Below are 10948 nucleotides of genomic sequence, written 5' to 3'. Positions count from 1 at the left end.
CCTAAATCCAATGAAAGACCAGTGCTTCCCTGGACTTCTGCTAGAGTGAATTAGAGATAATTGATAAGGAGGGGAGAGAAAGGAGAGAGAGAGAGAGAGAGAGAGAGAGAGAGAGAGAGAGAGAGAGAGAGAGAGAGAAAAGACTGGATAATAGATGATCAATAGATAGAGAGCTGGAAGATAGGTGGGTAGATGAACTAGATAGATGAATAGATAGATATATGGACTAATGGATAGATAGATAGACAGATTGATGCATAGCTACATGGAAAAAAAGACTCAAAGACATACATAGATACAAAGGTAGATGATAGAGAGATGGAAAGATGATGGATAAATAGGTATACATATACATTATGGAGAGATGATAGATATTAGAGATGATATAAATGATAGTAGATGGATGGGTAGAGAGATGATAGGTAGATGAATAGAGTGAGCATTTATTAAATACTTACGATGAATTAGTCACCTCTGCTAAATGCTGAGCATACAATTACAATCAAGCAGGTACATAATACATCATGTTTACAAATTGGCACATACCAGATGGCATACAAATCAGGCAAAAGACCATCCCTGAGAAGGCAACCTGGGGTACATCCAGGGCAAAATCATGGAGCCAAATCAAAATCATCTTCCAAAGAATAGTAAATAGGCCAATGTAGTTGGACTGTAAGATGTATGGAGATGAATAGAGTATAAGATTGGAGGAAGAAATTGTCCTTTCTACATAAATGTGTGTATGAGCTCTAATTCTAAAAGATACTTAAGGGAGGGAAAAGGGAGAAGGCTGAACTTAACCAGGTCTAAATTTCTAATAATTAGAGAAATGCAAATCAAAACAACTCTGAGGTATCACCTCACACCTAGCAGATTGGCTAAACTGAGAGAAGGGGAGAGTAATGAATGTTGGAGGGGATGTGGCAAAACTGGGACATTAATGCATTGCTGGTGGAGCTGTGAACTGATCCAACCATTCTGGCTGGCAATTTGGAACTATGCTCAAAGAATGCCTGCCCTTTGATCCAGCCATACCACTGTTGGGTTTATACCCCAAAGAGATCATAGATAAACAGACTTGTACAAAAATATTTATAGCTGCGCTTTTTTTGGTGGCAAAAAACTGGAAAATGAGGGAATGTCCTTCAATTGGGGAATGGCTGAACAAGTTGTGGTATATACTGGTGATGGAATACTATTGTGCTCAAAGGAATAATAAACTGGAGGAATTCCATGTGAACTGGAAAGACCTCCAGGAATTGATGCAGAGCGAAAGGAGCAGAGCCAGAAGAACATTGTACACAGAGACTGATATACTGTGGTAAAATAGAATGTAATGGATTTCCATACTGGCAGCAATGCAATGACCCAGGATTATTCTGAGGGATTTATGGAAAAGAACACTGCCCACATTCAGAGGAAGAACTGCAGGAGTGGAAACACAGAAGAAAAGCAGCTGCTTGAACACATGGGTTGAGGCAGACATGATTGGGGATTTCGATTCGAAACTACCACACCAATGCAATGATCAACAGTTTGGAAATAGGTCTTGATCAATGACACAGGTTAAAACCAGTGGAAATGTGCATTGGCCAGGGGTTGGGGGAGGGCGAGAGGTGAAGGGAAAAGTAAGAGCATGAATCATGTAACCATGTTAACTTTTCTAAAAAATGAATATTAATAAATGTTAAAAAAAAAAGAAAAAAAAGGAAAAAATATGGAAGATGCCAAGGTTGTGCATTGCATTCCAGACCATCACCATTTGTCTTGACTTTTGTCTTGCTACTGGACTTGGATGACTCTGGAAGATGATTTTGTGCAACTCTGCCTCGCTTAAATCCAATTCATTCACGAGTCAAGGCATCACTCTGTGTTGTCATTGGTCCTCTTTGAAAATGAAGGACAACAAATCTGGCCTCAGACACTTCCCAGCTGTGTGACCCTGGGCAAGTCACTTGACCCCCTTTGCCTACCCTTACCGCTCTTCTGCCTTGGAGCCAATACAAAGAAGTTAAGGACTTAAAATTAAAAAAAAAAAATGAAGAACAACCAAGAACAGTCAGTGCTGAATAAATGTTAATTGGTTGATTGACTTGCCTACCTGTGCTCATACAAGTGATAAATTGTCAGAGCTAAGACTAGAATTCAGATCTTCTGACTCCATGCCCATTGTTCTTTGATTGCTATTGGCAACCTACATTCTCCTTTCTCCTGAGAGAGTAGTGGGGGTGGTTGAAAGAACACTGAGAGGCAAGTCAGGAGAACTGGGGTTCAGTTCCAACTCTTCCATTAACTAGCTGGGTGGCCTTGTGGAAGCTGCTTTCCCTCTTTGGGTCTTAGCTTCTACATCTCTAAAACAACAACAATAATAGTTGACATTTTATTTAGTACTTGAAAATCTGAGCCTCCCACCAGTCCTGGGAAGGACTAGAGGATCTCCAGGGTCTCTTCCAGCTCTGTCTGTGAATATAGAAGAGTTTTTTGAGCTTTCAGGAATTTAGGTGCTCTTCAGAAGAACAAGCTTTTCTCGCCGTCACTCACTGCTCCTTTCTGGTTCCAGACCTTGTTAGAACTAAGTTATTTGGTGGAAAGAGTGCCAGATTGGGAGCTAGGATCAGAGGTAGAATTATCAGTCAATCAATATTTGTTAAGCACTGACTATGTGCCAAGCACCATGCTAAGAGCTTGTCATCTAATGGGAGAGATGATCATCAATCAATCAAACATGTAGTAAGTGCCTACTATGAGCCATTCACTGTGCTAAGCCTTGGGATATAAAAAAAAAGAGGTAAAAGACAGTCCCTGTCCTCAAGGAGCTCACAATCTAATGGGGGAGATAACAAACAAGCAAAACACTTACAAACAAGCTAAATGTAGGATAAATAGGAATTAACGAGCATCAAGAAGGGACTAGAATCAAGCAAGGTTGAGACAAGTGGGAGAAACCAAGGCTTTGTCCCAGGGTGCTGACATTTAGAATCAAAAACATAATACACATACACATATATATCATTAGGAGGTAGAAACAGCTGAACCTAATGTGTAATTAGCATAGTTGGTAAGGCTAATTGATTAAAATAAGAAGTTGTTGCTCAGTCATTTTCACCTGGGTCCAAATCTTCTTAATTCTACCATTTTGGGGTTTTCTTGGCAAAGATACTGAAGTAGTTTGCCATTTTCTTTTCCAGCTCATTTTACAGGTGAGGAAACTGAGGCCAGCAGAGCAAAGTGACTTGCCCAGGGTCATACAGCTAGTAAGTGTCTGGGGCTGGATTTGAACTCAGGTCTTCTTGACCACAGGTCTGGCTCTCTATCCACTGTACTGTCTACCTGTCTAATCCAAAAAGAAGTCACAATACTAATTGTTAATAACGTCCATCCAGGGGGATCATTATAGCAACTTATTTTGTGTCTCTTTCAATTGAATTTATCTTTACTACGGGTATCCCTTCCACTTCATGACTTTCCTCATCATGGTTCTGATATATGGTGAGTTGGCATAACAATTAAATTTGGGGGGAGTTTTGTGGAAGCCGCAGATGACACAAAAAAAGTCTAGGAACTCTGAGATGCATAAAAATACATGTATTGTATGTATGTATACAAATGTATAAAATGTGGTATTAAATAATATCAACATATTTTATCTTTTAATGCCATAAATATACACAAATTCTTTTTTAAAGTTCAAATAAGGAAAATGTTACGGTTTGATTACAGAGATATACCACAGGTTAATGGTGAGTATCAGAGAATTTAAAAGGTTATTTTAAAAATGTATTTTGATATGCATGCAGGATGTTCTGTATTATTCTCAAATATGTTTCATTAAATTTTTTCATATATATTTTGTATTTTAAATTTTCTTTTTTGGATAATATTTTTACTAAACATTGTTCTCCTTATATAGTTCATGACCAAATACGTAAGCCAAATTTTACAGGAAGGCAAGATAAACATCCCATAAAAGAAAAAGAAAAAAATCAGGCTTCTTCCCTGGTATGAAAAGAAAGCCAAAGAATTTTACACAAATTTTCGAGATAGCTGGGGAGTCAGACCCCTAACTCCCACATGTAGAAAGGATAACTGTACTTGAATTATTTTCATGTGAATTACAAAGTTAGCTAGAAGACTTAAAAAAAACAACTACTTGTCCCACATGCTAAAGTTGCTAGTTACAGTTATAACTTCAGCTCTATCATTTCCTATGAGATTTCAGTTAAACCATTTGACTCCTCTGGACCTCAGTTTCCTCATCTGTAAAACAAAAGCATTAGATCAGGTGATCTTCAAGACCTCTTCTAGTTCAACCTTTCTATAATTCTATAAAATGACCAATGGCCATGGTCATTGAGCATGAGTGGAAGGTCACAGATCTGGAGTGGAAGAGACATCGATGACTTTGTAGCCCAACTCCCTTACTTTATTGATAAGGAGCTCATGGTTCATGAATAATGGTTTTATCCAACCTATGTTTATAATTAGCATAGCTAGTAAAACTAACTTAAAAATGAGAAGTTACCTGAGGCTAATTGTTTAGAACATTCAACCTGGAAGCCATTATAACCATGTATTTCATGTCCCTTTAGTTGAGTTTATCTTTTTTTTTCTTTTTTTTTAAACATTTATTAATAATCATTTTTTAACATGGTTACATGTTTCATGCTCCTACTTTCCCCTTCACCCCCCGCACTCCCCCCATCCATGGCCGACGCACATTTCCACTGGTTTTGTCATGTGTCCTTGATCAAGACCAATTTCCAAATTGTTGGTAGTTGCATTGGTGTGGTAGTTTCGAGTCCACACCCTCAATCATGTCCACCCCGACCCATGCGTTCAAGCACTTGCTTTTCTTATATGTTTCCTCTCCTGCAGTCCTTCCTCTGAATGTGGGTAGCATCTTTACCATAAATCCCTCAGAATTGTCCTGGGTATTGCATTGCTGCTGGTACAGAAGCCCATTACATTCAATTTTACCACAGAATGTCAGTCTCTGTGTACAATGTTCTTTTGGCTCTGCTCCTTTCACTCTGCATCAGTTCCTGGAGGTCTCTCCAGTTCGCCTGGAACTCCTCCAGTTTATTATTCCTTTTAGCACAATAGTATTCCATCACCCGCATATACCACAGTTTGTTCAGCCATTCCCCAATTGAAGGACATAACCTCCTTTTCCAATTTTTTGCCACCACAAAAAGCACAGCTATAAATATTTTTGTACAGGTCTGTTTATCTATGATCTCTTTGGGGTACAAACCCAGCAATGGTATGGCTGGGTGAGTTTATCTTAATTAATCATCCACTAGAAGATTATAATTAATCATCCACTAGAAGATTATAGATCCATAGCTAAAAAGGGCGGCTAGTCCAAATGCCTCATTTTATAGATAAAGAAAAGGAGGTCCCGGCTGGCAAAGGGACTTGCCCAAAGTTACACAATGAGTGTTCATGTTAGGGGGCAGAGATGATGGATTTAATTTTACAGATAATGGCAGAACGCCTCCTACGTGCTTGGCTCTGTGCAAGAAAAGGAGTATGGAACATTTCCTGCCCTTGATCTAGGAGCTAGCAGTATTGTTAGGGAAGATATAATGTCTACACATGAAGGAACTTGACAACAATAGAACACTACGTAACCAAAGAGCTAGGTGAATAGATTGCCCACCTGGAGTCAGGAAGACTCATCTTCCTGAGTTCAAATCCAGACTCAGATACTTACAAACTGTGAAATCTTGAGCAAGTCACTTCACCCTGTTTGTCTCAGTTTCCTCCCCCTGCAAAATGAGTAGTGGGGATGGCTTAGATGGCTTCAAAAGATCTTTCCAGCTCTAGATCTGTGAGCCCTCTCAAAGAAGTAGGAATATTTGCTGAATGAATGAATGGAAATCATCTCAGAGAAGTGTGCTTTTAGGTGGCCAGCAGAGGGCAGCATTGCTCCAATAGTACTTGGTCCTCTCTCATCGCAGTCCTTTTGGGTTGATGCAAGTCTGGGAGAAGAAAGAAATCAGGCCATATAATTATAGCCTATTAGAGCTAGAAGAGACCTTAGAGAGTTCATGTTGAATCCAACTCTCTCATTTTACAGATGGGAAAACTGAGGTTTTTTTCAAGTAGATGAAATGACCCAATTCAATTCAGTTTAATTAAATATAATTATTATTTATTAAACTTAACATGTGCCAAGCAATATTATTAAGCACCAGGGATACAGAAATGAAATAAAACACTCCCTGCTCCCAATGAGTTTTCATTCTTCTGTTTCTGTGCTTTCTGATCTATCAGTCAGCAGGCACTGATTAGGCACTTATTGCATGCTAAAGCTTGGGCTAGAACATAGAGGTAATAATAATGATAATAAAAATAATAGTAATAGTAATAGTAATAATAAATAGTCCCTGCTCTCTAGGGGCACGATCTCTTTTACTGTAGGGGGAAATACAAAGAAACAAAAATAAGTGCAAAGTAATTTCAAGAGGGAGAGATTACAAACAAAAACGGAGTGGAATGAATTAGGGAGAGAATGAAGAAAAGTCCCATGTAATTCTGGATGTATCAGTGGATTGTTAGTGGGTTAGAGACAAAGTTGGGGATATAAGCAGCTACCAATAGCGGTGTATGACAGACCTGGAAGATTTCATCATGGAAGATTTTTCTTATTATTTCTATCCTGTGATTAGCTTTAATTCTGCAGACTGTGGGGGTGGTAGTGGGAAGAGCAGAAAGAGAAAGGTACAAAGACAGAAAGAAAGTGAAAGAGTAAGACATCAAGGATTCCAGACAGAAGGTTAGTTTAGCAAAATTAAATTTCTAATGATAGTGACTCACATTTTTATGGAGCTTTAAGGTTGACAAAACACTTTGCAAGTTAAAAAAATTTTTATGATAGCTATTCTTTGCATATTAAATACCATGAATAGATGGATCTGTCATTCTATGGAATGGCAGCTCCTTGAGAGCAGGAATTGTTTCATTATTTCCCTCTCCTTCCCTTCCCTTCTCTTTCCCTTTCTCTTTCCATTTCCCTTTCCCTTTCCTTTCCCTTCCCTTTCCCTTCCCTTGCCTTGCCTTCCCTTCCCTTCCTTTCCCTTTCTCTTTCCTTTTCCCTTTCCCTTTCCCTTTCTCTTTCCCTTTCCCTTTCTCTTTCCCTTTCCCTTTCCCTTTCCTTTTCCCTTTCCCTTTCCCTTTCCCTTTCCCTTCCTTAGCAGGGAATTCTATTTTCTCCAGTTAGCTATTTGCAAAGCTACAAGTCTTCTCCAATCAGCATAGCTCCCAGCTATGAGCTAAGTGGATGCAGTTTGTATTTTTATCCTATTTTCCCCTATTTTCTCAAACCATTGGTAGTGGTAAAGGATAATATAAAAAAATTATTGAGATGCTTTCCCTCTCTTAGCTATAGATGGTGCTAGAGAGCAATAATGCCTTTTTCTAGCCAATCAACTCTCAGCAAAACAATGTCTCTCCTCATTAGCATGGTTCTCAGCTTCTGCTTTGATTTTTACTTATTCATCTCCTAACCCTTCTTAATATAGCTTCCCCCCCTTTAAAAAAAAAAAACCCCTCACCTTTCATCTTAGAATCAATGCTGTATATTGGTTCCAAGGCAGAAAAGCAATAAGGGCTAGGCAATAAGGGTTAAGTGACTTGCCCAGGGTCACACAACTGTTAAGTATTTGAGACCAGATTTGAACAGACCTCCTGACTCTGGTCTTGCTCTCTATACACTGAATCATCTAGCTGCCCTTTTTATTATGGCTTCTAATGACTCAAATCAGAGCTTCCTCTTAAACAATGTCGCATCTCTAACATAGATACATAAAAATTTTATTAAGCATCAGACATTGTGCTAAGTTCTGAGGATAAAAAAATAAGGCTTTCTTTAATCAGGGGGGATTTAGAACATTTTTTCATATGATTATTGATAGTTTCTAAATCCCTCCTGATTAGAGAAATGCAAATCAAAACAACTCTGAGGTATCACCTCACACCTAGCAGATTGACTAACATGACAGTAAAGAAAATTAATAAATGTGGAAGGGATGTGGCAAAATTGGGACACTAATGCATTGCTGGTGGAATTGTGAACTGATCCAGCCACTCTGGAAGGCAATTTGGAACTATGCCCAAAGGGCTTTAAAAGAGTGCCTGCCCTTTGATCTAGCAATACCACTACTAGGTTTGTATCCCAAAGAGATAAAAAAAAATGAGGATGGACCTGTTTGTACAAAAAAAAAATTATAGTTGTGCTTTTTGTGGCAGCAAAAAATTGGAAAATGAGCAATGTCCCTCGATTGGGGAGTGGCTGAACAAAATGTGGTATATGATGGTGGTGGAATACTATTGTGCTATAAGGAATGATGAACTGATGGATTTTTATAAGAACTGGAAAGACCTCCATGAACTGATGCACAGTGAAATAAGCAGAACCAGGAGAACATTGTACATAGTAACTCAAACATTATGGGATGATCAAATGTAATTATAGCAATGTAATCATCCAGCACAATTCTGAGTGACTTATGAGAAAGAATGCTATCCATATGGAGAAAAAGAAGTATGGAAGAAGAAATCCAGAAAGGAAACATATGATTTATCATGTGTTTGTATGGATATGTAATTTGTAGTTTTGGTTTTAAAAAATGAATTTTACATTTTTTACATTTTACATTTTTACATAAAATTTTACAATTTTACATTTTCAAAAATGAATAATAAGGAAATAGGTTTTGAGTGACAATGTATGTATAACCAGTGTAATTGCTTGTCAACTCCAGGAGTGGGGAGGGAGATGACACAAGACCTGTAGCCATGGAAAAAGTTTTTAAATAAAATTTTAAATAATTAAAAAATATATAAGGGGAAAAAAAGCAATTATCTACCCTCAGGGATCTTACATTTTAATTGAGTAAGACAATATATACAGGGTAAAGAAGGATACCTGCATAAAGGAAAGACTGCTAACTAGAAGATGAAGCCTAGAAAGGAGTGGAATCAAGAATGAAATAAGTATAACTTGTTGCCTCATGAAATACTGGCCTATAGTGGGCACTTTAAAATATTATTTATTTTGCAAGATACTGTGCTGATGCTATAAAGACTGTTGTTCTCTCTTCAAGAAACTGAGAGTCTAGATGGGGAGATGAGAAATATATGTAGGAAGAGGACTGTCTCCTGTATGGGGACAGGTTGAACTTTAAAGTGCCTACAATATAGAGAGAACTATGGGGGAGAGACAGAGATCTTAGATAAGAAACAAAGGTAATTTGGTAAATGGAAAATAGGCCAGATTTGGAATATAGATCCTGAGTCCAAATCCTGGCCCTGCCACTTACTAATCACACAATCTTGTACACTTTATGTCACATTTCTATCTATGTGACCCTGGGCTAGTCATTTCACTCTGGTTGCCTCAGTTTCCTCCTCTGTAAAATGAGCCAGAGAAAGAAATGGCCAACCACTCCAGTGTCTTTGCCAAGAAAACCCCAAATAGGATCAAGAAGAATTAGACATGAGTGAAAAGACTGAACAACACTATATATAAGGCATTGTGTTAGAAAAGATGGTTCAGGGGGCAGAAAAATGAGTCACACTGGGGCTCTGCCTTCATAGAGTTTCTAATTTCTTAAACTCATAGTAAAATGGAAGGAGCATGACAGTTAGAATCAGAGGAGCTGAGATCAAATCCTGACTCATTCTCCTACTCCCTGTGTGATGTTGAATAAATTATTTCCGCTTTACTGGGTCTCAGTTTCCTCCTCTGTAAAATGGGGAAACGGGGTGTTTGGACTACGTGTTTCTAAGACCTGGACCAATTACAGACCCACAGCTCCTAAGGAGTTTCCCACTAGTCCTAAATATTTGATTGGGTGTAACCAGCTGCGTGTTTGGCAAAAGATCCAGACTCCGGTGTCCGTCCCTCTGTTTGTGTTTGGAGGCGGAGCTGTCTGGGTTTGCGTTCTTCTTTGAAGTTCCTTATCCCGCTTCGCTCCATTTCCCAGTTCCCATCCCTTACCCAGCTTGTTTTTTGTTTGTGCCTCATTTTCAGCACCGTCGCTATTGGTTCAGGGCGGGCTCCCGAGTCCTGCAGAAAGGTTACTTTCACACCTGCAGAATATCACATTGCATGATGGTATTCCCTTCTCTCGCACCTTCCATTCCCGGGGGCTTGGGAATCTGTAATTCTATCTGCCTTCTCTCCGCCTGCCTTCAGCGGCCCCGCCGTGACATTGTCTGCCTGCTTCCTCCTCACCTTCCGTTGACCCCAAAGACGGTTGTACCTGGGAGGTGGAGGTCTTGGCCCGGAGAAGGAGCTGGAAGAGCTCACATTCATCCCCGTCCCACCATTATCAGTTTCCCTGAGGTCAGGATGGCGGCCATCCTTCTGGGACTCCTCAAACCTACTTTGTCTGAAGCCAGGGATGCGTGCACAGATGTAAATGCTCCACCCCTGCTATTGGCAGCATCCCGAGGTATTGGACCCAGCGAGAGCACTGACAGGGAGGCTGATTTTGGCTCCACATGAAGAAAAACCTCCTAACAATGAGAACAGAATGGAAGTGGACTGGGCTACCTCTGAGGGATAGCGGGGACTTGCCAATGGAGTTCTTCAGGCAAACTCTGGATGCCAGATGCTTAGTTTTTTGGGAATGTTATAAAGGGGATTTCTGCTTAGGTAAGGGTTGGACAAGACAGCCTCAGAGGTCCCTTTCCAACTCCAAGTCCATGGTTCTGAGATGATCTTATAGATAAGGAAGGGATATTCCTTTTCTGAAAAGGAGATTTTTTTAAAATGGCATTTGTTGATACAACACCTAGATTAGTCCCTGTACGTGTGCCTCACAGATCCTCTCATGAAACCTACCTTTTTTCCTTCTTTCCTTCCTTCCTTCTCTCCTTCCTTCCTTCCTTCCTTCCTTCCTTCCTTCCTTCCTTCCTTCCTTCCTTCCTTCCT

This window comes from Gracilinanus agilis, chromosome 5 (assembly GCF_016433145.1).
Source record: "Gracilinanus agilis isolate LMUSP501 chromosome 5, AgileGrace, whole genome shotgun sequence".
Taxonomy (NCBI): domain Eukaryota; kingdom Metazoa; phylum Chordata; class Mammalia; order Didelphimorphia; family Didelphidae; genus Gracilinanus; species Gracilinanus agilis.
This window is presented reverse-complemented; position numbering follows the sequence as displayed.